The sequence below is a fragment of the Dendropsophus ebraccatus genome, chromosome 3, assembly GCF_027789765.1.
Source record: "Dendropsophus ebraccatus isolate aDenEbr1 chromosome 3, aDenEbr1.pat, whole genome shotgun sequence".
NCBI lineage: Eukaryota > Metazoa > Chordata > Amphibia > Anura > Hylidae > Dendropsophus > Dendropsophus ebraccatus.
In genome coordinates, this window is record NC_091456.1 from 83,223,667 (window position 1) to 83,246,306 (window position 22,640).

General features: G+C 40.5%; 1 protein-coding gene across 1 annotated transcript in view; it reads left to right on the forward strand.

Moving 5' to 3' along the window:
- GRIN3A (glutamate ionotropic receptor NMDA type subunit 3A) overlaps positions 1 to 22,640 on the forward strand; it is a 223,108-nt gene that overhangs the window by 105,236 nt on the left and 95,232 nt on the right. The gene's annotated exons all lie outside the window — the stretch shown is intronic.

A 22,640-nucleotide genomic window follows, 5' to 3' on the forward strand; every position in this document is an offset into this window, starting at 1 on the left:
TTCCCCACTTTCTCATGAAAAATGCAATTTCTACTTTTATCTTGTCATGTCTTGATTACTGTAACCTTTTCAGAATTGCCATTTCTCTAAAAGTGAAAGAAATAAGTGTATGAAGGCATTAGAAGAGGAAAGTGTAGGAAATAGACAGATTGTATGTGTATGCCAAAGCATTTTTTGAAAAATCTGACCGATAATGGATACAGGGTCTGAAAATTGCTTTTGTGTTAACTCAAACAACATATTGTTTGTATTTTGGAGCGCTAGCAAGCTATTAGTGTTTCTTTGAAGAGATACATTATTACTAGAGATGAGCGAACAAGGTTCGGGTTCGAGTCGATCCAAACCCGAATGTTCGGTATTTTATTAGCTGGGGCTGCTGAACTTGGATAAAGCTCTAAGGTTGTCTTAAAAACATGGATACAGCCAATGACTATATCCATGTTTTCCACATAGCCTTAGGGCTTTATCCAAGTTCAGCAGCCACCGCTAATCAAATGCCGAAAGTTCGTGTTCGGATGGACTCGAGCATGCTCGAGGTTCGTTCATCTCTAATTATTACACTACATGTATATTTATATGTCTATACATTTATATATCTATATCTAGAATTACTATACAAGTGTATTAATATATAATCATGTCTGCAACATTTATAACCAAGGTTACTTTAATCAGAAGAATTTTTAACCTATTCACATGTAAAGGTTAGATCCGAGGGGGAAGACTGACCACTGGGATTCAAAGATACATTATTCTTCCTGGAATATCTGCCAATATTAATGAAGCAATAACATTTGCTGGAAGAGTAAGGGCATAAAAACAGCTATAAGAACCATAACATGAAGCTGATATTCTGTCTTTTAACAAAAATTATTTTCAGTATTGGTCGATAGGATTTGTGCCCTTCTAGTACAGTAAATAATTGTCATTGGAATACTGTATAAACCAAGTTGTATGAAGACATCCAATACAGTTTTGCTAGGACTTATGTTTCAATGTCCTTTGTACTGTCTTAGCTTATAATTTCAAGTTGCTAGACAACCGAGAAGAAAAAAGACTCTTGCACTGACACTATGCTTTTACCCATGACCTTTACAGATACCAGTTCACAAAGGTCTATATTCATATGTAGAAACATTTCCACTCAAAAATAAAATTAAATTATATATATATATATATATATATATATATATATATATATATATGTTCAGATAGTGGCATAATTACTTTAAAAGTGATTGAATTCACTTACAACAGAACATACTGAAGAGGATAGCAACATCGTACCTGTAGCTTCTGTGCTCAGCTTTTGTGCAGCTGTTTTATGCTACTTCAATAGCACATCACTGCTTCTTTGTAGCTTGTTCTTATGATTCAAGTAAAGTACAGTGTAGGAGATTGATTGGTATTATTGTTTGCCTACACTATGCATTGTGTAGGCAATAGACACTTTCACATATCTACACACATTTCTATTGCCACTACCACAGTAGTAAATGAGATTACGTGGGAAACCAAATAAAACCTATAATTTAACTTAATAAGAATGATGGCTTTTCAGAGATAGAATTTTGTTGCCATCTATTCAAGATTTTTGAAGTGTAAAAATATAGCAGCAAGCAAGTGCATTTTAAGCAAAAACAATGGGTTACAACTATCTAACCTGCTGATATGTACCGACCAGCCTATTCTAATGAATAAACTTTCAGCGCTCCAGAGCACTGCCCCCAATATTCAACAGAAGGGGCAGGCTGGCTGGCCAGGGGGGATAGGTCACTGAAGCCAGTAGTCCCACCCCTAGTGCATCAAACCTCCACATTGAAATAGCTGAAAAACTACAACGTTCTCAAAAACAGCAATGAGGATCAAGGTTAGAAAATTACCTTCATCCTTAGCACAGCATGGGCTATAAGGACATATGAGCAGGTTAGATGCTTCTAACCTGATGATAGTTTCTCTTTAACTTAAAGGGGCATTCCCCTCAGGTAAAATATATGCTGAATCATCCCCCCTCCTGGAGACTAACATTTTGTTTTATACTTATTACTATCACCTTCCTTCAGTTCTGATCCTGCTTCTCTTTGCTGAAGGCACAGAAAACTGATTTTCCCCTCCCCTATTCCTTCCGAGATGGCTCATGTAAACAGGGTCACTGGCCGGCTGTTTCTGCTTTGTAATGCCTGGAGGTCACCAGCAGCGTAACATCAGATTAACCCACCCAGCATTACAAAGTTGCATAAACAGCAGGTCAGTGTCACTGTTTACTTGAGCCATCTCAGAAGGGAAGGGAAGGAGGGGGATATGGAGAGAACAACTCAAAGTTTTTTTGTGTCTGCAGCAGAAAACAGCAGCCTCAGAACTGGGGGAAAGAGACTGAAAAGGTAATAACAAGTATAGAACAAAATGTTAGTCTCCAGGAGGGGCGGTAATTCAGCATGTATTTTACCGTAGGGGAATACCCCTTTAACTATGGACAACTATTTTATAGCTAAAAATAAAAGCACTGGGCCTTCTGCAAAAGTTTTTTGGAACTGATAATATTATTATTATTATTATTATTATTATTATTATTATTATTATTATTATTATTATCATCATCATTATCATCCTTACCACATTTGTTCCCTATTTTTTTCCATGTGGGCGGATATGAAACTTACTAAATCTAGGTCACTGTGGTGGTTATAGTAATAGATACACATCTCATCCATTTCTGAAAGAAAAAGGGATGAGAGCCTTAACATTTTAAGGCATTGGCCAGCACTAGTACCATTCATATTTATATGTATACATAATTATGCTACCATTGTTTTACTCAGCTGCTTAACAAATATTTTTTTTGGTTTTTTTTTGCCAATAAAAAAATTGTGCTGTAAAAGTGTCTTAACCCCTTAAGGACCGGGCTAATTTTCGTTTTTGCGTTTTCGTTTTTTCCTCCTTGTGTATAAAAGGCCATAGCACTTGCATTTTTACACCTACAGACCCACATGAGCCCTTATTTTTTGTGTCACTAATTGTACTTTGCAATGACAGGCTGAATTTTTCCATAAACGATGCTGCGAAACCAGAAAAAAATTATATGCGTAGTGAAATTGAAAAAAAAAACCGCAATAATTTTTCTTTGGGGGGGCTTAATTTTTACGCTGTGTGTCCTATGGAAAAACATACTTGTTATACATGTTCCTCAAGTCGTAACGATTACGATATTTAACATGTATAACTTTTATATTATCTGATGGCCTGTAAAAAATTCAAACAAATGTTAACAAATATATGTTCCTTAAAATCGCTCCATTCCCAGGCTTATAGCGATTTTATCCTTTGGCCTATGGGGCTGTGTGAGGTGTAATTTTTTGCACCATGATGCATTCTTTCTATCGGTACCTTGATTGCGCATATGCAACTTTTTGATCGCTTTTTATTACAATTTTTCTGGATTTAATGCGACCAAAAATGTGCAATTTTGCACTTTGGGAATTTTGCGCTTACGCCGTTTACCCTGTGAGATCAGGAATGTGATAAATTAATAGTTCGGGCGATTACGCTCGCGGTGATAGCAAACATGTTTATTTATTTATTTATTTTTATTTGTAAAATAGGAAAAGGGGGATGATTCAAACTTTTATTAGGGGAGGGGATTTTTTATTAATAAAAACACTTTTTTTTACTTTCACTTACAGTAATATGAAGCCCCCTGGGGGACTTCTATATACACAGAATTGATCTCCCATTGAGATCAATCCTTTGTATATAATATAGCAATGATCCATCAGATCATGGCTCTATTTTAATGGTCTGCAGCAGACCATCTGAATCAGAGCGACGCTGAGCCCCGGCCGGCTCAGTACAAGTGATCTCCCCTTCGCGATCGCATCGCGGGGGGAGATCCCCCACTAGACACCAGGGACAGGGGGCACAGCTGCTATTCAAATGCAGCTGTCAGCTTTGACAGCTGCATTTGAATAGTTATTTAGCCGACCACGGCTAAATACCCGCGGTCCCTGGCTGCACATAGCAACCGGGGACTGCAGGCTGCAGAGAGGGCTCACGCCGGGAGCCCTCTCTGTTTACACTTAAAGGGGTAGTGCGGTGTAAAACATTTTTCTCCCATTCTGACCCTTTGCTAAAGTTATACATACCCCCCATATGCTTCCTGTACCTGAATGGTCGTTTTCCCTGACTTTGAGCCCCCTCTCCAGCTGCACAGGAAGTCCTGTAGTTCTGAAAATCTCTTCCTGTGCAGCTGGAGAGGGGGCTCAAAGTCAGGGAAAATGACCATTCAGGTACAGGAAGCATATGGGGGGTATGTATAACTTTAGCAAAGGGTCAGAATGGGATGTTTTACACGGCACTACCCCTTTAACGGCCGCATGGTGGGTTTACCCGTCATGTGTCGTTAAGAGGTTAAATCACCTGCAGATTTGGTCAATTTTTCTTTCTCTGTCTGACGGATATTCATGCATTGCAGGTTGTATTTATGTTGTATTACTATGCTCTAGCATTTATATACAGGGCTTGGGCCACTGTTTACTTCCTTCCTTGAGTGTTGTATTTTTACCCTTGACCCATACCTATCATATATGTTACATCATATCAGGAAATTGGTGATTATTCATTAACACTCGGACAGAGATAATAGCACACCGTATTGTGGTGATGCTATATGGTTGCTTTTGTTTTTAATTGTTTTTATTCCAATTTTTTCTGTGCTTAAATAAAGATTTGCTTGATTAACTTTATTTATTAGTGGGTGTGCTGCATATTTGCGCTATTTCACCATTTCATCATTTTTGGGATGATCACTGAAAAACCACATTTTTGTGCAATCAGGGGTTTTATGCTTCCTGCACCCTTTGTGCTTTACTCCTCCTCCTGCCCCAATATACCAGGGGGAGGGGTGGGGATTGCGTATTCACAGGTATGAATATTTTATCAAGGTCTGTGCAAATTTTGAAAAAATATTTGCAGGCTAGACATTGCTAAAATACATGAGGACAAAAAAAATTCCAGTATGTAAGAAAACATTGTTAAATTCCCCCCTAAAGGGATTTTCTGACTTTAAATTTCTTCTTTGCTATAAACTCCTTATGAAATCCTGGTTTATTGGTTCACTTACTGTTATGTGAAATTCCCTACTGTGTTGGCTCTGCAGAAACCAGTCAGATGACCTCCGGAGCAGTCTTTTGCTTCTATCTAAATCATGTGCCCTCCATCCATCACATGTTCTGCATTGTCATTGTACCAGCCAATGATGTCAAGTGACGTACGGCCCACAGACCTCTTTGGCCCTCCCATAGCCTTGACGCTAGACCGCAGCCTTACTCTTTCATGTCTCTGAAGGGGTCCGTAGCAGCTGTTTTTCCATCAATGTTGAGATAGTGCTGTAGAACAGTGCAATTTTACAGTAATTAGGAAAGTTGCAGAAAATAAGTGCTACAACTTTACCATGATTAGCATAATCACATTTTTACAGCAAGTTTGCAAAATCACCTTAACAACAGCTCTACTACAATAGCATACCTGTGAGCAGGTATTCAGCCTAGCACAGGCTCAGCTCTAACACAAAGGATAAATGGATATGGTCAGCTCACCTCTATAAACATACTCTGGTCACAGTTCATTTAAGGAGGGTGCACGGTTCCAACGATAGCCAGTCGTAGCATTCATAGGAGAAGTGAAAAATGGGGGTCCCGGCACTCCAAAAGAGATTAAAATCTTGATACTTTATTTCATGTCAAACAAGTAAGCATGCAAACTAAGCATGCGCGCTTAGTCCTGGTATGCTCCAACACAGGCAGCCCACATCACTTTCTGTTTCAAAGCAGCCCATGAAAGAGCAGTACATATATGATGCCCTAAAACTATTCCAGCCAAATCTGCTATAAAAAATGGCACTCCTTCCCTCTTGGGCCCTGCAGTGTATTTAAAGAACAGTTTATGTGCACATATAAGGATCTGCCATATTCAAGAATATTCAAGAGAAAGTGCATAATACACGTTTGGGTGTCTATACCTGAGTTCTTTGAGAAAATTAGAAATTTTGAGCTAAATTTTGAGAACAAATGTAAGTTTTCATTTTTTTGTCCAGTGCAAAAAACTTTCCTTTAACACCTATGGGTCCAAATAGTCATTCTACTCCTACATAAATTGAGGAGGGGGTATTTCCACTATACGGCACCATGGGTTGCTCAAAAGTGCTTCAAGCTAAATCTGTGCTAAATCTGCACAAAATAAGGCTCCTTCTCTTCTAAACTCTGTTTTGTGCTCAGACAGCAGTGTATGCCCACATATGGGGTACTGCCATACTCAGGAGAAATTGTGTAAGAAATTTTGAGGTGTTCATGCCTCTATGCCCCCATGAAAATTAAAAATTGAGCAAAAATGCTAAAAGCTTTTTTCAAACACCTGGGGGTCCAGATGTTCACTACACCCCTAGATGAAATGGGGGTCACTTCTTGGGGATTTCAACTGTACTTGTACCATGGGGACACTGCAAATGCATATGGCGACGTATCTGTGCCAAGTGTGCAAAATGGAGCTCCTTCCCTTCTGAACGTTGAGGTTCAGGCACCAGGCCCAATTACATGGTAATTTGAAGATAGAATAATCATGACCCTTTTATTCATTCATATAAGCAATCTTCTATATTCTAACAGATCAGTACAAAATAGGGAACTAATATATGGCAAAAGATTGATCTTACGGTGGTAAACATATAAATATGTACATATTGACAATATAATACCTTAGTGTAGAGACCTCATACACGGCTTTTAAGTAATCGATATGAAATAGGGGTAATAACTTGGGCAAAAGAAAGTATGAAAACGATGTAGTATCACAAAAAAATTGAAGTCCATATGATACTCTTGACATCTATAATTTTATTCTTTCCCAGACATTTTCCCTGGTCTCCAGTCTCATATCTATTATGTACAAAACTACTGAAATAACTTTAGTCTTGGTTTATTTTGTTCAGAAAATTGCATTACTTTCATCATTACTTCCAATTTGAAGAATCTTTACAAGATCAAAATAAACACAAGAAGCAACCAGAAAAAACATTTCTTGTGCTATAATTTATCTCCGGAGCACGTAAATCTCCTTTGTCTTGCATTCTGTTGCTAGAATATATTACCATAATGAACAGTGAATTAAGAAATCAAATGCTTACATTTATGTTAATGAATTAGTGTTTTCATCAGCCTGGGTTGGGTCCTTAATGGGTCTTTAATCTCCAGCTTTGTCACCCCCTTCCCAAAGAGCATTAATATGATATTGAGTTCTGAGAAAGTGGAAATCAAAATCAATTAAATTGTGTATATTGGTTTAGCACTTTATCATTTCTTCAGGGATCTTGTGAAGTTTTAGAAATTGTAAACAGAAACGAATAAATAAACTCTCATGTGATGAAATTGATTTAGTGAAATTGGGTTTCAAAGGTATAGTCACTGCGGAGAGGAGGATATGCTATTAGGTCTGGAATGCAACTTCAGGCCTTTTGTCTAGAAACATTCCTGATAAATGCCAATAAAACCCTTAGGCAGGATTTATGTTCTTTATTTTGGAAAAGAATTATGCAGTCCTCAGGCTAAACCATGTTTAGAATATAGCCCTCAAGAGCACAAAAGCTAAGGAATAAAGCAATGCCTTATAATTAGGAACAAACCGAACTACAATTATTTTATATTAAGCATTATGAGGCACATTTAGAAAAAAGAAACAGTTTTATGTTTGTCATTAACAGTTTTAGTGCCTGTAAATTGCAAGCTAAAACAGATTTTCATGATTATTATGTGCATTTTAGATTTTTGCCCTTTCCCTTTTGTATTATTGCCCATATTTCAAAAGAAGAATGGAGCATTGTTGTCAACCAATACCTTTCTTTATCTTCAGACTGCTATGTACTTAAATGGATTTGCTTTTGCCTTTTTCTGTTTACTTGTAATAATTTGTAGACAAAATTTGAGTGTATATACTGTATGTCTAATGTATGTTGGACAAATCACTGTACCAAACTGATCTCTTAAAGTACTAACTAGATGTTTTAATAAGTTGTAGGCTATGTTCCCACAATTTTTTACCGTTTTGCGGCTCTTCCCAACCCCCCAACCCCCCCAGCCTTTACTTAGGCACCAAAACGCTAAGTGGCCTAAAAAAGATATTGATGAACATAACCATAAACTTCAAAGTCTTTAAAACATAATTTTACTTTAAAAAATCTGCTGTTTTAGTGCGGTTTAGCAAGTTTGTTTATCACGACTTACCCATCTGCATTCCTCTGGTGTCCTCCTACTGGTCTCCGGTGTCCACTGCTGATGAGAGTGACAGCCTGCTTAGCAAATCACTGACTGAAACAGGACAGCACCGCAATCAAAGATTGGCTGAGTGTGATGTCATTCTGAAGACGAGAGTGACAGCTGACACTGACAATCAGTGGGCTTGGTGCTGCCAATCGCTGACTAAGAAATCACTGCGGACAGTGGCCTCTGCAAGTAGTCCATACATTTTAAAAGGCTGAATAACACTTCTTAGGGCTCAATTGGACCAATAAAGTCAACAGGGCCCATGCCTGCACATGCACGTGTATGTTGGCATCTCATTTTGACATTTTGCAGATGTTTTGCAGGGTATTGTGAAATCATATCATAAACCCAGCCTAATTTGCTAAGACTACCACAGATGTTAGGCTCTTGGGCACATTGAGTAATACTGGTATACTTCCAAGCAGTACTCCAGTATGTAATTACAGTGTAATACTTAGTGTACTCCCCAAGACATTTATCACTTCTATCTTCGAGACACAGATCCCATTACAAAACTTCTGAACTACATGGGGATGCATTACCAAAAGTTAAAAAACATACGTAAATCTGTCACACAGAGTTTGCTTTGAAAGTCATGCCCCTTTTTCCAGTATCTGGTGTTGGAGAAGTGGCAGGGGTAAAGATAGTGACAGCCTGCTCAGACAATCACTGGCCGTAGTGCTGTCTCTTCTCAGTCAGTGATTGGCTAAGTAGGCTGGAGGCGGCTGTGATTTGCAGGAGACACCTAAAACCCATAGGACACTGGGGGGGGGGAGCACAGACAGGTAAGCATAGGCTTTTTTTTCTATGTGTACTGAAGTGTATTAAAATGTGCATCCCCCATTTTGTACTGGGTTTATTACCAACTTTGCAAAAAAAAAAAAAAAAAAATTCTGTAAAAAAAACAAACTTTTTGCACAGTTCATATCGACTCTTGGTTTGTGAAGTTCGATTCGCTCATCTCTTATCTGGACTTCCTTTCCCTTACCTGTCTGGCCAATCACAGGAGCGCACCTACCGCTCCCTGGTATGCCATGACATAGGAAGGAAGGCATTACACTAAGGGATAAACTGTTGCTAATAACAATGAGGATATGCCTGCAGGGAGGGGGAGGGAAAAATGACATTCAGGAGCAGCACTGTGTACAAAAGGATTTGGATTTACTTTTCAGTCACAACATGGACCCTCTGTAGGACAAAGGCTCACACATTGCATTCATGGAACCCAGGCATTCACCTTCTCTCCTGTAGCGACCCTTTTCCCCTGAAAATAAGACCCAGTAGAGGTTTTGTTGAATTGCTAAATATAAGGCCTTCCGCAAAAGTAGGACATAGCATCGACAACCGTTGCAGAGCAGATGCATGTAGGTCATAAAGACCTCCACCTGCCACCAACCCCTGATGTTCCCTTCTGTGGCTGTCGCTTGTAAATATGCAGGCAAGGCATCAAGAGGCACGTCGCCTGCTGCTATCCCCTTTGTCTCCTACTGCCAGATGTGGGGCTGCACACGGTCTTCTGTTACGCTGTTGCCTGCCACCATACAATACGATGTCCCTGCTGTGCTGTACCAGTGTGCTGTGGTGAGCTCCCCTTGGTGTGAAGTCCCCATATCGTACGCTCTGTCCCTGCTGTGCATGTGACATGTGAGGACATTGTCTTATTTTTGGGGAAACATGGTAGCGCTAGCTTTGCCTTTTAACACTTTTTGTGTTCTGTCTCAGCGTCTCTGCTGCTGAAGATGAAAGTGAGTAGTGATTTACACAGAAGTGAGACCCCTAGTAGCCAAAAGTCTAGTTTCCTTTTTGGGATTTTTTTTTTTTTTTGGATTTATCTCAGCTATCAAATTAAGGGAAGTGTTTTGAAATGACAGTGAACCTATTATTACTTATTATTACTATAAATCCCAGTGAATGCAGTAAATACTAATATGGTAGATCCCAAGCTAGCTATAGACAGCTATGCTGTATTCCCTGACATGAATAAGCCTAAAAATCTAGGGGACCTTGACTCTATGTCATTACCACTGGGTCAGTGAATCTTTAAAACAGGAAGTTTCTTTTTGAAATTCCCGTCAGTTTTTAATACAATCTTCTGCTGCCATTTCGATTAGTCTTTGTGCTGCGTTCTGGACGCCATTGTCTCCTCACTCACTGTGCTGTACAGACTGCTATCGCAGTGTATCATCTCCCTGTATGCAGCCATTTTGATTAGTCACTGTGCTGCATTCTGGACGCCATTGTCTCCTCACTGTGCTGTACAGACAGCTATCTCACAGATAGGTAGTGAGATTGGTGATATTACAGAGATAGGTATTGAAGTTAGACAGATCAGTGGGTTGTTTATCAAGGTTAGGCTAGCATATTTGGAACAAGCATTTTTCTGTCCATAGACAGCATTGCAGTCACAGCAATACTTAGCTTTGGGATCTCAGGCTGCATATTAGATTTGCCAATTTATACATAGTGCCCAAAAGTGTATTTTGGTCTGCTCACATCTGTTATACATTAATAAAACTTACATCTCATTTGTGTATGTGCATTTGTTTAGTTATTCCAGCTCTATTCCTATAAGCTGAAAAGGTCCTCTGTCCGTCACCTTTGACAGCTGCATCCGATTACCTAATTAGCGTGGCCCCAGGCTACATGCGGCACCCGGGACCACGGCGGCTCAGATCACGGCCGCCGCGCGGCCCAGATCTGAACACCTGTAGGCGGACCTGGACGTACAGGTACATATGCCCAAGGTCGTCTAGGGGTTAAGTTGCAGGCCTCTTAGCTGGTGACTCGCTGCATAAAGGCGGGTGGACATGCGCCAGCATGCTGCCTCCAATTCAAAGTTTGTGGGTATTTCTGTTGAAGTACAAAAAAGTTATATAATTATATAATTTGCTGCCTTGATTAACCCAATAATAACATGGGGATGTGATTTAATTGCTCTTTGTGTGGGCTTTATATAGAAATATACAAACATAGAAGATTGTCAGCAGAAAAAGACCACTGGGTCCATCTAGTCTGCCCTATTAGTATTTCCCTTTTTAATCTTAGGATAGATATATGTATACACCAGGCAGGCTATTGTAGATTTACCAACTACATCTGCTGAAAGTTTCTTCAAAGCATCTACTACTCTTTCCGTGAAGTAATATTTTCAGATATGGTCTCACTAGAGCTCTATACAGCTCAATGCATTGTATTGCAGTCAAATTGGACGTTATTTTAAGTTGCAAAAGCGGATGCCTTTTCTCTATTTTTGACATTGTGTAAACATAGCCTTAAACAGTCCAATGTAGAGAAAAATCCGTGGCACTCCGTATCCAAATATAATGAACCTTTTTTCGTTGCAAATACAAAATACATCCACTAAAAAAGAGCGTGCACAGCAACGCGTTTCAACGTTTCCGTCTTTATCACAGCTTATACACTTAATGAATAAAACTAGCTAATATATATATAGATATATCCAAAGTAAAACAAAAGGACCAATACTGATGTATGGCGTTATATTTTGGTTGAGCGGTGAATCCCTATTGTAAACATAGCCTTTGGGTGGCTCCACATCATATGTAGGAGTGTTTGAATCTCTACCTGACATCTAAACTAGGTATCACAGGTAGTAACCCCTAGTTGTTTAACCCTTTGAGGACCAGGCCCAAAATGACCCAGTGGACCGCGCAAATTTTGATCTTAGTGTTTCCGTTTTTCCCTCCTCCCCTTCTAACAGCTCCAGCACTTTCAGTTTTTTATCTACAGGCCATGTAAGGGCTTATTTGTTACAGGAATAGTTGTACTGTGTAATGGCGTCATTCATTTTACCATAACATGTATGATGGAATTCCAAATATATTATTTATGAAGATATAAATAGGTGAAATCGTAAATAAGAATGCAATATGGTAACGTTTGGGGGGGGTTCTGTGTCTACGTAATGCACTATATGGTAACAGCGACATGACACTATTATTCTATAGGTCAGTCCGAACACAACCATATGCAGGTTACACAGATTCTCTAATGTTATATATGTATTTTTTTTATGAAATCCTTTTTTTTGGCAATTAAATATTAATAAAATGGGCCTATTGTGACGCTTATAACGGTTTTATTTTTTCACCTACGGGGCTGTATGGGGTGCCATTTTTTCCGCCATGATCTCTAGTTTTTACTAATACCATATTTGTGAAGATTGGACGTTTTGATCACTTTTTATTGATTTTTTTTTAATATATAATGTAACATAAAATTGGTAATCTGCGCACTTTTTCCCCTCTTTTCGTGTACGCCGTTTACCGGTCGCAATGACGCTTGTTATATTTTAATAGATCGGACAATTACGCACGCTACGGTATATTATAGGTTTATCTATTTATTCATTTTTATATGTTTTATTTATATAATGGGAAAGGGGGGTGATTTAGACTTTTATTGGGGGAGGGGTTTTGGGGTTGTGTGTTAGTGTTTTGAACTTTTTTTTTTTTACACTTTTGAAGTCCCTTTGGGGGACTTCTACATACAGTACTTTGATTTCTACACTGATGAATGCTATGCCATAGGCATAGCATTGATCAGTGTTATCGGCGATCTGCTCATTGAGCCTGCCTGTGCAGGCTCAGTGTAGCAGATCGCCGATCGGACCGCACGGAGGCAGGTAAGAGACCTCCGGCGGTCCGTTTCAACGATCGGGACCCCCGCAGTCACACTGCGGGGGTCCCGATCGGTAAGTGACAGGGGACTCCCCCTGTCACTTACACTTAAACGCCGCGGTCGCGCCGCGATCGCGGCGTTTAAGGGGTTAATGACGAGCGGCAGCGCGATCGCTGCAGCGTGTCATCACCGGTGAGGTCCCGGCTGCTGATTGCAGCCGGCCCCCACCTGCTATGAAGCGCGCTCCGCTCCGGAGCGCGCTTCATAGCGGGAAAAACACCCAGGACGTAAGGTTACGTCATGCGTCGTCTGGGGACAGACTTCCATGACGTAACCCTACGTCCAGGGTCGTCTAGGGGTTAAGTGATTCAGGTGTGTATGAAGAAGTATTGGGAAGAAAACCTGATTGGATGAGCAGATCGACTGTTGACTTAAATAAATCAGGAGTATCGAATTTAGCTTTCATGGAGTGCCTCAATTCAACATAAAGGAAGAATACTAGTTGAGTGATATTATATCTCTGTGAAATATTCTAAAATGGGAGGAAATGCTGGTCCTCAGAGAATAAATTTGTCACAAATTTCACCCTATGCTTACTCCAGAAGGAGGCACTGGGTAATGATCGAAGAAGTGCCAGATGTGAGTTAACCAAAATTGGGTTAACTCAGACGAGAAATCAGCAAAGTAATTTTCTGTTTGCTTTACCCTTCAAGTCAAAGTCAAACTCCTGCACCCTCTTTGTCTCCTGCCTTGTTGACCTGTTACACCAGCTATGAAGGCCTTCTTGTGTGCATCCTATGTTATGTCTGCATCCTATCTTAAGGAATCAGTAATCCTTCTGCGCTGATTTGATGACTTCTGCTACCACTGGAAAATCCAGTCACACTGAGTACATTCACCATATCCAAAAAGAAAGCGAGGGAGCCAAGGTAAATGTAGGAATTATAGTAGAGTGGTCTGAAATCCCCTAACTGTGTACTCAATAAGCATAACATTGATCAGTGTTATTGGTGCTCTGCTCATAGAGCCTGCCTGGGCAGACTCTATGAGCAGAATGCTGGCCGGACTGCATGGAGGAAGGTAAGAGACCTCCGGCGGTATGGGAAAGCAATCAGAACCTCCACAGTCACACTGCGGGGGTCCCGATCGATACGTGACAGGAGCTGCTCTTGACACTTACACTTAAACGCCTTAAGGGGTTAATGACAGGCTGCAGCATGATAAGTTCAGTCTGTCAATAATGGTGAGGGCCTGTCTGCTGATTGCAGCCGGCCCCTCCTGCTATGATGTGCGCTCCGCTCCTAAGCACGCTTCATAACACATTAGACACCCAGGGCATACGGGTCATCTGGTGACAGACGGCCAGGGTGTACCTGCATGCCCTAGGTCTTCTAGGGGTTGAAAAAAGACATTTGTAAAAATATATTTAAAATGATATATAATTAAAAAAATATACAATACTGACTATAATTTTCCTTTAAGGGCAGTAGTTCCTGTATTTAGTAGTAAATTGTCTAATGCTAGTAGTAATTTGTCCTGTTATAACGTAAATGATTCCTGGTTTGCCTACTGTGCAAATCAATCTCCTCCTGTTGTTTTAGAATCTAACTGAACAAATGATGTATTTGAACATGCTCTATATCTTCAGCGGAGCACTGATTCTATTATACTTAGGTGCTTTGTTGATTATAACAGAAAATGGCAGAAACATAGATTAAGGCCATCATAGAACTTGTTAGGAGTTGTTTGGATCTAATGGATAATAAGAATGCATTTATGATTCCTGTCAGTTTGCATCAAGTTACTGCATTAGCAATCTGGGAAGGAATTTATAAGATGTATATACAGAATGCATTTGAAAACAGTAAAATATGAGAACCCTAGGCAACCGAGCACTAACAAAGCATTGATCTCAGTGATGGGCACCTGTTTACACAACTCTTACAAGGTACAGTTGTGCATCTATACTCTTTCTGTTACATGGGCCCTAGTACACAGAGAGATGTGGGGCTGTATGACTCATTTTAAACATAGACACTATTGTTTAACTTTATGCCACCTGTTGGCTGGCTTATTTTATACAAAATGTGTATTAGGCCAAAATGTGAGTACAATTTTGATATACGGTGTTGCATCTCAAATCACACTCCCCTTTCACTAAGTTACATCTCCTTGCCACTATTCCATACCGCTGTGACAATAGTTCTCAGAACTGCAATAGTATATACTGTAGATGCTGGATTTGAGTGGGGACAATATACAATGGCTAAACAGTATAGATGAGCGAACCTCGAGCATGCTCAAGTCCATCTGAACCCAATCGTTTGGCATTTGATTAGCGGTGGCTGCTGAAGTTGGATAAAGCCCTAAGGCTTTGTGGAAAACATGGATATAGTCATTGGCTGTATCCATGTTTTCCAGACAACCTTAGAGTTTTATCCAACTTCAGCAGCCACCGCTAATCAAATGCCGAACGATCGGGATCCGATCAACTCGAGCATGCTCAAGGTTTGCTCATCTCTGCTAAACAGGCTTAAACGGGCTATTTCCTTGTAGCAAAAACATGGCTTCATGGTCCTCAATTTCTAATTTGTTTGTGGGAGTGTCCCTTTTTAAGGCTAAATTTACACATTCCCCCCCCCCCCCCCCCCGTTATGTTACCTTTTTTTGAACTACCATCATTTACAACAGTAATTTGCATAAAATGGATGCATTTTGGTGCCCAAATGACATCCTTCCAAAAAAGAAAAAACAGCTGCAAAATGGCAGCTTTTAAGCACTAATACCAACACATTTATTAAAGAGACTGTCGCTTTTTTGACAGATATTGGATTTTACAAATCCACCATCCCTTGTGTGGCGGTAAGGTTGGGTTTTAAAAAAAAAATTTACTGTAAGAGCAATCACACTTACAATCTAATAAATTTAGTGTTTTAGGAAACTAAAACCCTGACGTGTAAATCTTAGGAAATGTAGGACAGGATCTTTATATGTAGCAAAAATAATTACACCATATTATATCAGAATTAAGAACTAGTGCAGTTAACATTATATAGAAAAGAATAAAAACTAAAAATAATCTTAGAATGCAAGAAAAGGTTTTCTAAGGGTCCATTTACACAGAAAGATTATCTGACAGATTATCTGCCAAAGATTTGAAGCCAAAACCAGGAATTGATTTGAAAAGAGGAGAAATCTCAGTCTTTCCATTATGACCTGATCTCTGCTTATAGGTGTTCCTGGCTTTGGCTTTAAATCTTTTGCAGATAATCTGTCAGATAATCTTTCTGGGTAAATAGACCCTTAACCAATTCAATTCCTAATTTTTTTATTTTTTAGGGAAGCAGTTTCAGGCTTTTTAATTAATTTTAATAGGCCAAAATGCTTTTAAATTTCAGATTCTGGGTTGATTACTGGCTAGATATTGTTAGCTACGTATTTAAGCTATTTATCATCACTTACCTGTTATAATAAGGGTTTTTTTTGTTTTTGTTTTTTTTTTTTGCTCTGAGGAGAGTAACTTGTGTCTTTATTGTACAGCCTGACATTACTTACAATGTCTCTCATAAGAAATATTGGTAAAGTTTTTTTTTTTTTTGCTTCAGCGTTGCTTCAGCATTGCTCTTAGAAAAATAATATTTCTTTAACTTTCCTTGTAAACTTATGCATAAAAGTAAGACACTTATATTAATACTTCACCAGTAAACACAGATATCTCTGCCAATTATGGCAACATGAAACTAGAAAGTGGTGTGGTATCCATGAGTAAGCATGGTCCACATTTTGCCATAAGCCTTGGTTAGGTGAACTGTATAAGAATTGTAAGAGGGAAAAAGATATAATATTGATAATACCTTTGATTATCACCTATACCTTGAGCAGGTCTTTTTACTATATAGAAGCTGATCAACTTATGTTACCTATTGCTGCAGTCAGGTTTTTGCCTAATGACGCAGTTGTATAAGTATACAGTATGTATATAGGTGACTTTTTCACTTTGAGACTCATTCATGGATCTCCTATTAGTCTAAGCTGCCTAAGTAACTCTGTGTCTTAGTGTCTAGGAAAGTAATGTATGGAATGCAGTGCACGGCATCATTTCCATATCTATAATATCCTCTATTTACATCTTTGTCTATCATGACCCAGATAGCTGATCAAAATGTTACCGTATCTCAGCTGAAAAAGTCTGACTGACAGTGAGTGACACATTTAAAATAGTACATGAAAAAGGTTTCCTTGTTATTTTACATTTTCAGCGAAGCAACAAGGAAGAATTGTATTTGTGACCTTTCCATCACCTTACAAGTAATAAAAATTCTGTTTCTATGCTTTTTTATATGTATAAAAAAAGAGGTTAAAGGAATAGAAATATTGCTTTTTAATGTGGCCATGGATGTGTCCTTCAGCGCCACCCAGTTGGAGACTGTTTACAAGTGGTGTGCCACAAGGGTCGGCTCTGGGTCCTGTTTAGAGATAAGCGAACCGGATTTGGGTTTGAGTCGATCCGAACCCGATCATTCGTTATTTGATTAGCTGGGGCTGCTGAACTTGGATAAAGCTCTAAGGTTGTCTGTAAAACATGGATACAGCCAATGACTATATCCATGATTTCCACATAGCCTTAGGGCTTTATCCAAGTTCAGCAGCCACTGCTAATCAAATGCCGAAAGTTCGGGTTCGGATCGACTCGAGCATGCTCGAGGTTCGCTCATCTCTAGTCCTGTTCTTTTTAAAATGTTTGTAAGAGACATAGGAGAAGGTTTTGTGGCAGGGCTGTAGCTAGGATTCAGGGGCTCCATAGCAAAATAACTGTAGAGGGCCCCCCACTCCCACACAGAAAGAGCAGAAAGTCTTTAAATGTTCACTGGAATTTACTGATACAGCAACACGGCTGTATTAGTACTAGAGATGAGCAAACCTTGAACATGCTCAAGTCGATCCGAACCCGAACTTTCGGTATTTGATTAGCGGTGGCTGCTGAACTTGGATAAAGCCCTAAGGCTATGTGGAAATCATGAATATAGTCATTGGCTGTATCCATGTTTTCCAGACAAACTTGGAGCTTTATCCAACGTTCGGGTTCGGATAGACTCGAACCTGAACCTGGTTCGCTCATCTCTAATTAGTACATTTCGGTAAAGATTTAAATACTTATTGTTCACTGTGCAGCTTTACGCCTGTAACCTCCATGGCGCATGGGAATAGGCTAGATATTAGAGGGGTATATATGAGGGTATTACATACATATTAGACGGTTATTTTATATGTATATAATTTTCACACATAGGCCAAGTTCACACTACGTATACCACCAGCCGTTCTGTGATCTGGCCGTGTCACAGAATGGCCAGTGTTACTGAAGATCATCCCGGCCGGTACTGCAGTACCAGCTGTATGATCTTCATTTCTGATTAATTAGGATGCGGCCGTAGTAAAACTGACATGTCAGTTTTTCATGCAGCCGGATGGAATCCCGGCCAGAGCGTATACTATGTGTAGTTGATGGCTGGAGGATTATGTCAGTGGCTCCCTCGCTTACACACACTGTTGCTGTCCGGGCGGGGGGGGGGAATGGTTAGAGGTAGCAGATTAGGGCATGTCGGGGAGGTGTGAGTAGAGGATGGCGACAGCAGCTGCCGCATCAACGCAGTGTCTCTTCCTGGGGGGAGGGTGTTGGAGGTTGGGGGGAGCAGGTTGGGACATATGCAGGAGGTGCCATGGGAAGTTATAGTAGGAGGAATTGTGCCAGTGGCTAGCGCGTGTAAACCCTGTCACTGTTTGGGAGGGCTGCTCCTAGTGACAGACATACAGAACACTGACATACACTCCACTGACACATACTCCACTGACACAGACCCAAAATAGCAGTTACAGTGGAGGATCATTTCCACGTCTGCTGTATCTGCTCTGTGGGGTGAGGGGAGTTGGCTGCAGGTGGAGGATGGTGCCAGCAGCTGTCCAGGAGGAGGAGCAGAGGGTCATGGTAGCATCTGCTCTGTCTCTGGTCCAGCGGGTGAGGGGTTTTGGGGGTGGCTTAGAATGGTGCCATCATCTGGGGGGCTGTGGGGGTGTCAGGTGCCAGGCCAGCAGCGATACTCTGGGGAGAGGAGGTAGAGTGGAGAACTGTGTCATCAGCTGCTGCATCGAGACACTGTCAGTGCAAGTTCCACTTGTTAGTACCATGAAGGCAGGCCACGTATTTTGCTGAGGGGGGCCCGGGCTCCATATCAGTTGCATGGTCTGCCTCTATGCTAGCTATGCCGCTGTTTTGTACGTAAAATCTGTTTGCTGATAACACAAAAAGGGTTGATATTCCTGGAGGTGTCAGTAATGATTTGTTCAATAAAAAGAAGTTTTAAAAGAAAACAACGATTTATCTTAAGGGAACTTGTCGCCCGGCATTTCGGCGCAGAGCCCGCCCTGGTCATGGAGCGGGACTTGCAGAAAAGGGTAAGTATCCGGGGCTCCACCAGGTGGTCGGGCGGGCTCTGCGCTGTAATGCCGGGTGACAGGTTCTCTTTACTAGATATGTGGTCAAAACAAAGGAAATTGTAGGCCAATGTTTCCAAAAGTAAAATAATGCTTTTGGTGAGAGGGAATCCTCTGTCAAAGCATCATATTTTGAGAGCTAGAGTTATAACCAGTAGGAAAAGGAAATTGTGATCTCCCCACATCTGGAATATTGACCCAGATTTAGAACTAAATTTGTATAGTCAAATAGGCTGCAAATTTTTTTTTTACATTTAGCATACAGTATAGCTGTTTACTGTAGGGGATCGAGAACTCCTGTAAAAGTCAAAGGAGTCTCTGGTGCCCAAAGCACAATAGAAGCTATATACTGAGCAGTATGGCATAAATAATATACCTTGCTGAATATTTTCCACTTGCCTTGACATATTTGAGTAGATTTACTAAGCAAATCCAGTTTAAATAAATTGAGCTGTAGTAATATACACAACCTAAGGACAGGGGCGGGGCTGTTTTTGGAGGAAAACAATGTTTTTCTAAACCTAGACAAGGTTTTGTACCAGTGCCATGCACCAACATTTTTGCCCCGTATCTAAAAAACTAAACACACACATATATATATATATATATATATATATATATATATATATATATATATATATTAGAAAATGTACCCAGCGCTGCCCGGGTATAAAGTGTCAGTGTGGCCCAGGAGGCAAATCTATGCCCTTGTTTTTTTTTTTTGTTTAAGGGAAAATCACCAGGAGCCCACTATGTAAATTGTAGATTAGAAATAAACTAAAAACTTTAAACATCCTAAATACCTAATAGCCAAACTGAGATGTCGTCATTTGATCAGACTGTATACAGAGCCTGTTTATATACAACATTGGCAGTTTTACATACAGAGCCTGGTTATATACAACATTGTCAGTGTTATATACAGCCTGGTTATATGCAACATTGGCAGTGTAATATACAGCCTGGTTATATGCAACATTGCCAGTGTTATACAGAATACAGCCTGGTATACAACATTAACAGTGTTATACTGAGCCTGGTTATATACACTATTGGCAGTGTTTTGTACAGGCTGGTTATATACAACATTGGCAGTGTTATATACAGCCTAGTTATGTACAACATTGGTAGTGTTATATACAGCCTGGTTATATACAAGATTGGCAGTTATATACAGCCTGGTTATATACAACATTGGCAGTGTTATATACAGCCTGGTTATGTACAACATTGGTAGTGTTATACAGAGCCTGGTTGTATACAAAATCGGCAGTTTTATATACAGCCTGGTTATATACAACATTGGCAGTCTTATATACAGCCTGGTTATGTACAACATTAGTAGTGTTATATACAGCCTGGTTATGTACAACATTGGTAGTGTTATATACAGCCTGGTTATATACAACATTGGTAGTGTTATATACAGCCTGGTTATGTACAACATTGGTAGTGTTATACAGAGCCTGATTATATACAACATTGGTAGTGTTATGCTGAGCCTGGTTATGTGCAACATTGGCAGTGTTATATACAGCCTGGTTATATACAACATTGCCAGTGTTATATACAGCCTAGTTATGTACAACATTGGTTGTGTTATGCTGAGCCTGGTTATATACAACATTAACAGTGTTAGTGGAGGTCCTGTATACCTGTAGTATATAAATAGTGAAGGTCCTGTATAACTGTAGTGTATAGTTCTGGGGTCCTGTATACCTGTAGTGTATAGTTTGGGGTCCCCCCAGCCGACTGCAGACCATAAGTAAGGTGTGTGTGTGCAGAAAACCTGCAGCTTATAATAATAAGTGCATACACAATCCTGCATCATCATAACCTGGTCCTCTTAGGCACTACCTTTCATCCTTGATGAGGACAAAACAGAAGAGGTTTCAAAGTTTCTAATACTGTGTACACTCCCCCCCACACTGCAGGTAGCCCCCGTACTGTATACACTCCCCCCCCCCCCTTGCAGGTACTCCTATACTGTATACACTCCCTCCCTGTAGGTAGCCCCCATATTGTAAACACCCCTCTCGCAGGTAGCCCCCATACTGTATACACTCCCCCCCCCCACTGCAGGTAGCCCCCATACTGTATACACTCCCCCCCTTGCAGGTACTCCTATACTGTATACACTCCCTCCCTGCAGGTAGCCCCCATATTGTATACACCCCTCCCGCAGGTAGCCCCCATACTGTATACACCCCCCACCCCTGCGGGTAGCCCCCATACTCTATACACTCCCCCCACTTGCAAGTAGCCCCCATACTATTTACACCCCCCTTGCAGTTAGTCCCTATACTGTATACACTCCACCCCCCGCAGGTAGCCCCCATACTGTATACACTCTCCCCTTCTTGCAGGTTGTCCCCATACTGTATACACTCCCCCCTTGCAGATAGCCCCCATACTATATACACTCACCCTTCAGGTAGCCCCCATGCTGTACAAACTACCCTCTGCATGTAGCCCCCATGCTGTATACACTCCCCCCTGCAGGTAGCTGCCATGCTGTATTCCCCCGCCCCTGCAGGCAGCCCCCATGCTGTATACACTCCCCCCTTCAAGTAGCCCCCATGCTGTATATACCCCCCCATGGAATACATTCCCAACACATTCCCTAATACATCCCCCCCCCCCCCCCCCCCCGAAGCTCTGCTTGCTAGCTCTCCTAGTGATCATACAGCAGGTGAATGAATGAAATCTCATGAAATAGTAGCTGGGACAGCTAAAGAAAGCAATCATTTAGTAAACTACAGGTAAGCAGTCACTAAAACACTAATAAGAGCTGTAGTATATACATCACTGCTTCTACTATGTGTAGTACAGCACTTCTAAGCTCTGACAGGGATCATACAACAGGAGGGTGAGGGAGATCCCATGGAATTGCTGCTGAAATTTCTCAATGTTTCTTACCTTTAAAAGTTTCAGCAGCAATCCCATGGGATCTCCTTCACCCTCCTGTTGTACGATCCCTGTCAGAGCTTAGAAGTGCTGTACTACACATAGTAGAAGCAGTGATGTCTTCTATACTACAGTAATATACTATATTACTGAATGATGGCTTTCTTTAGAGAAATCTCAGCATCTAAACCCAATTCCAGCAAAATCTGTGCTAAAAATGCTGAATGGCGCTTCTTCCCTTTTGAGCCTTTGCGGAGGGCCCAAACAGTATATTAGGACCACATATGGGATGAC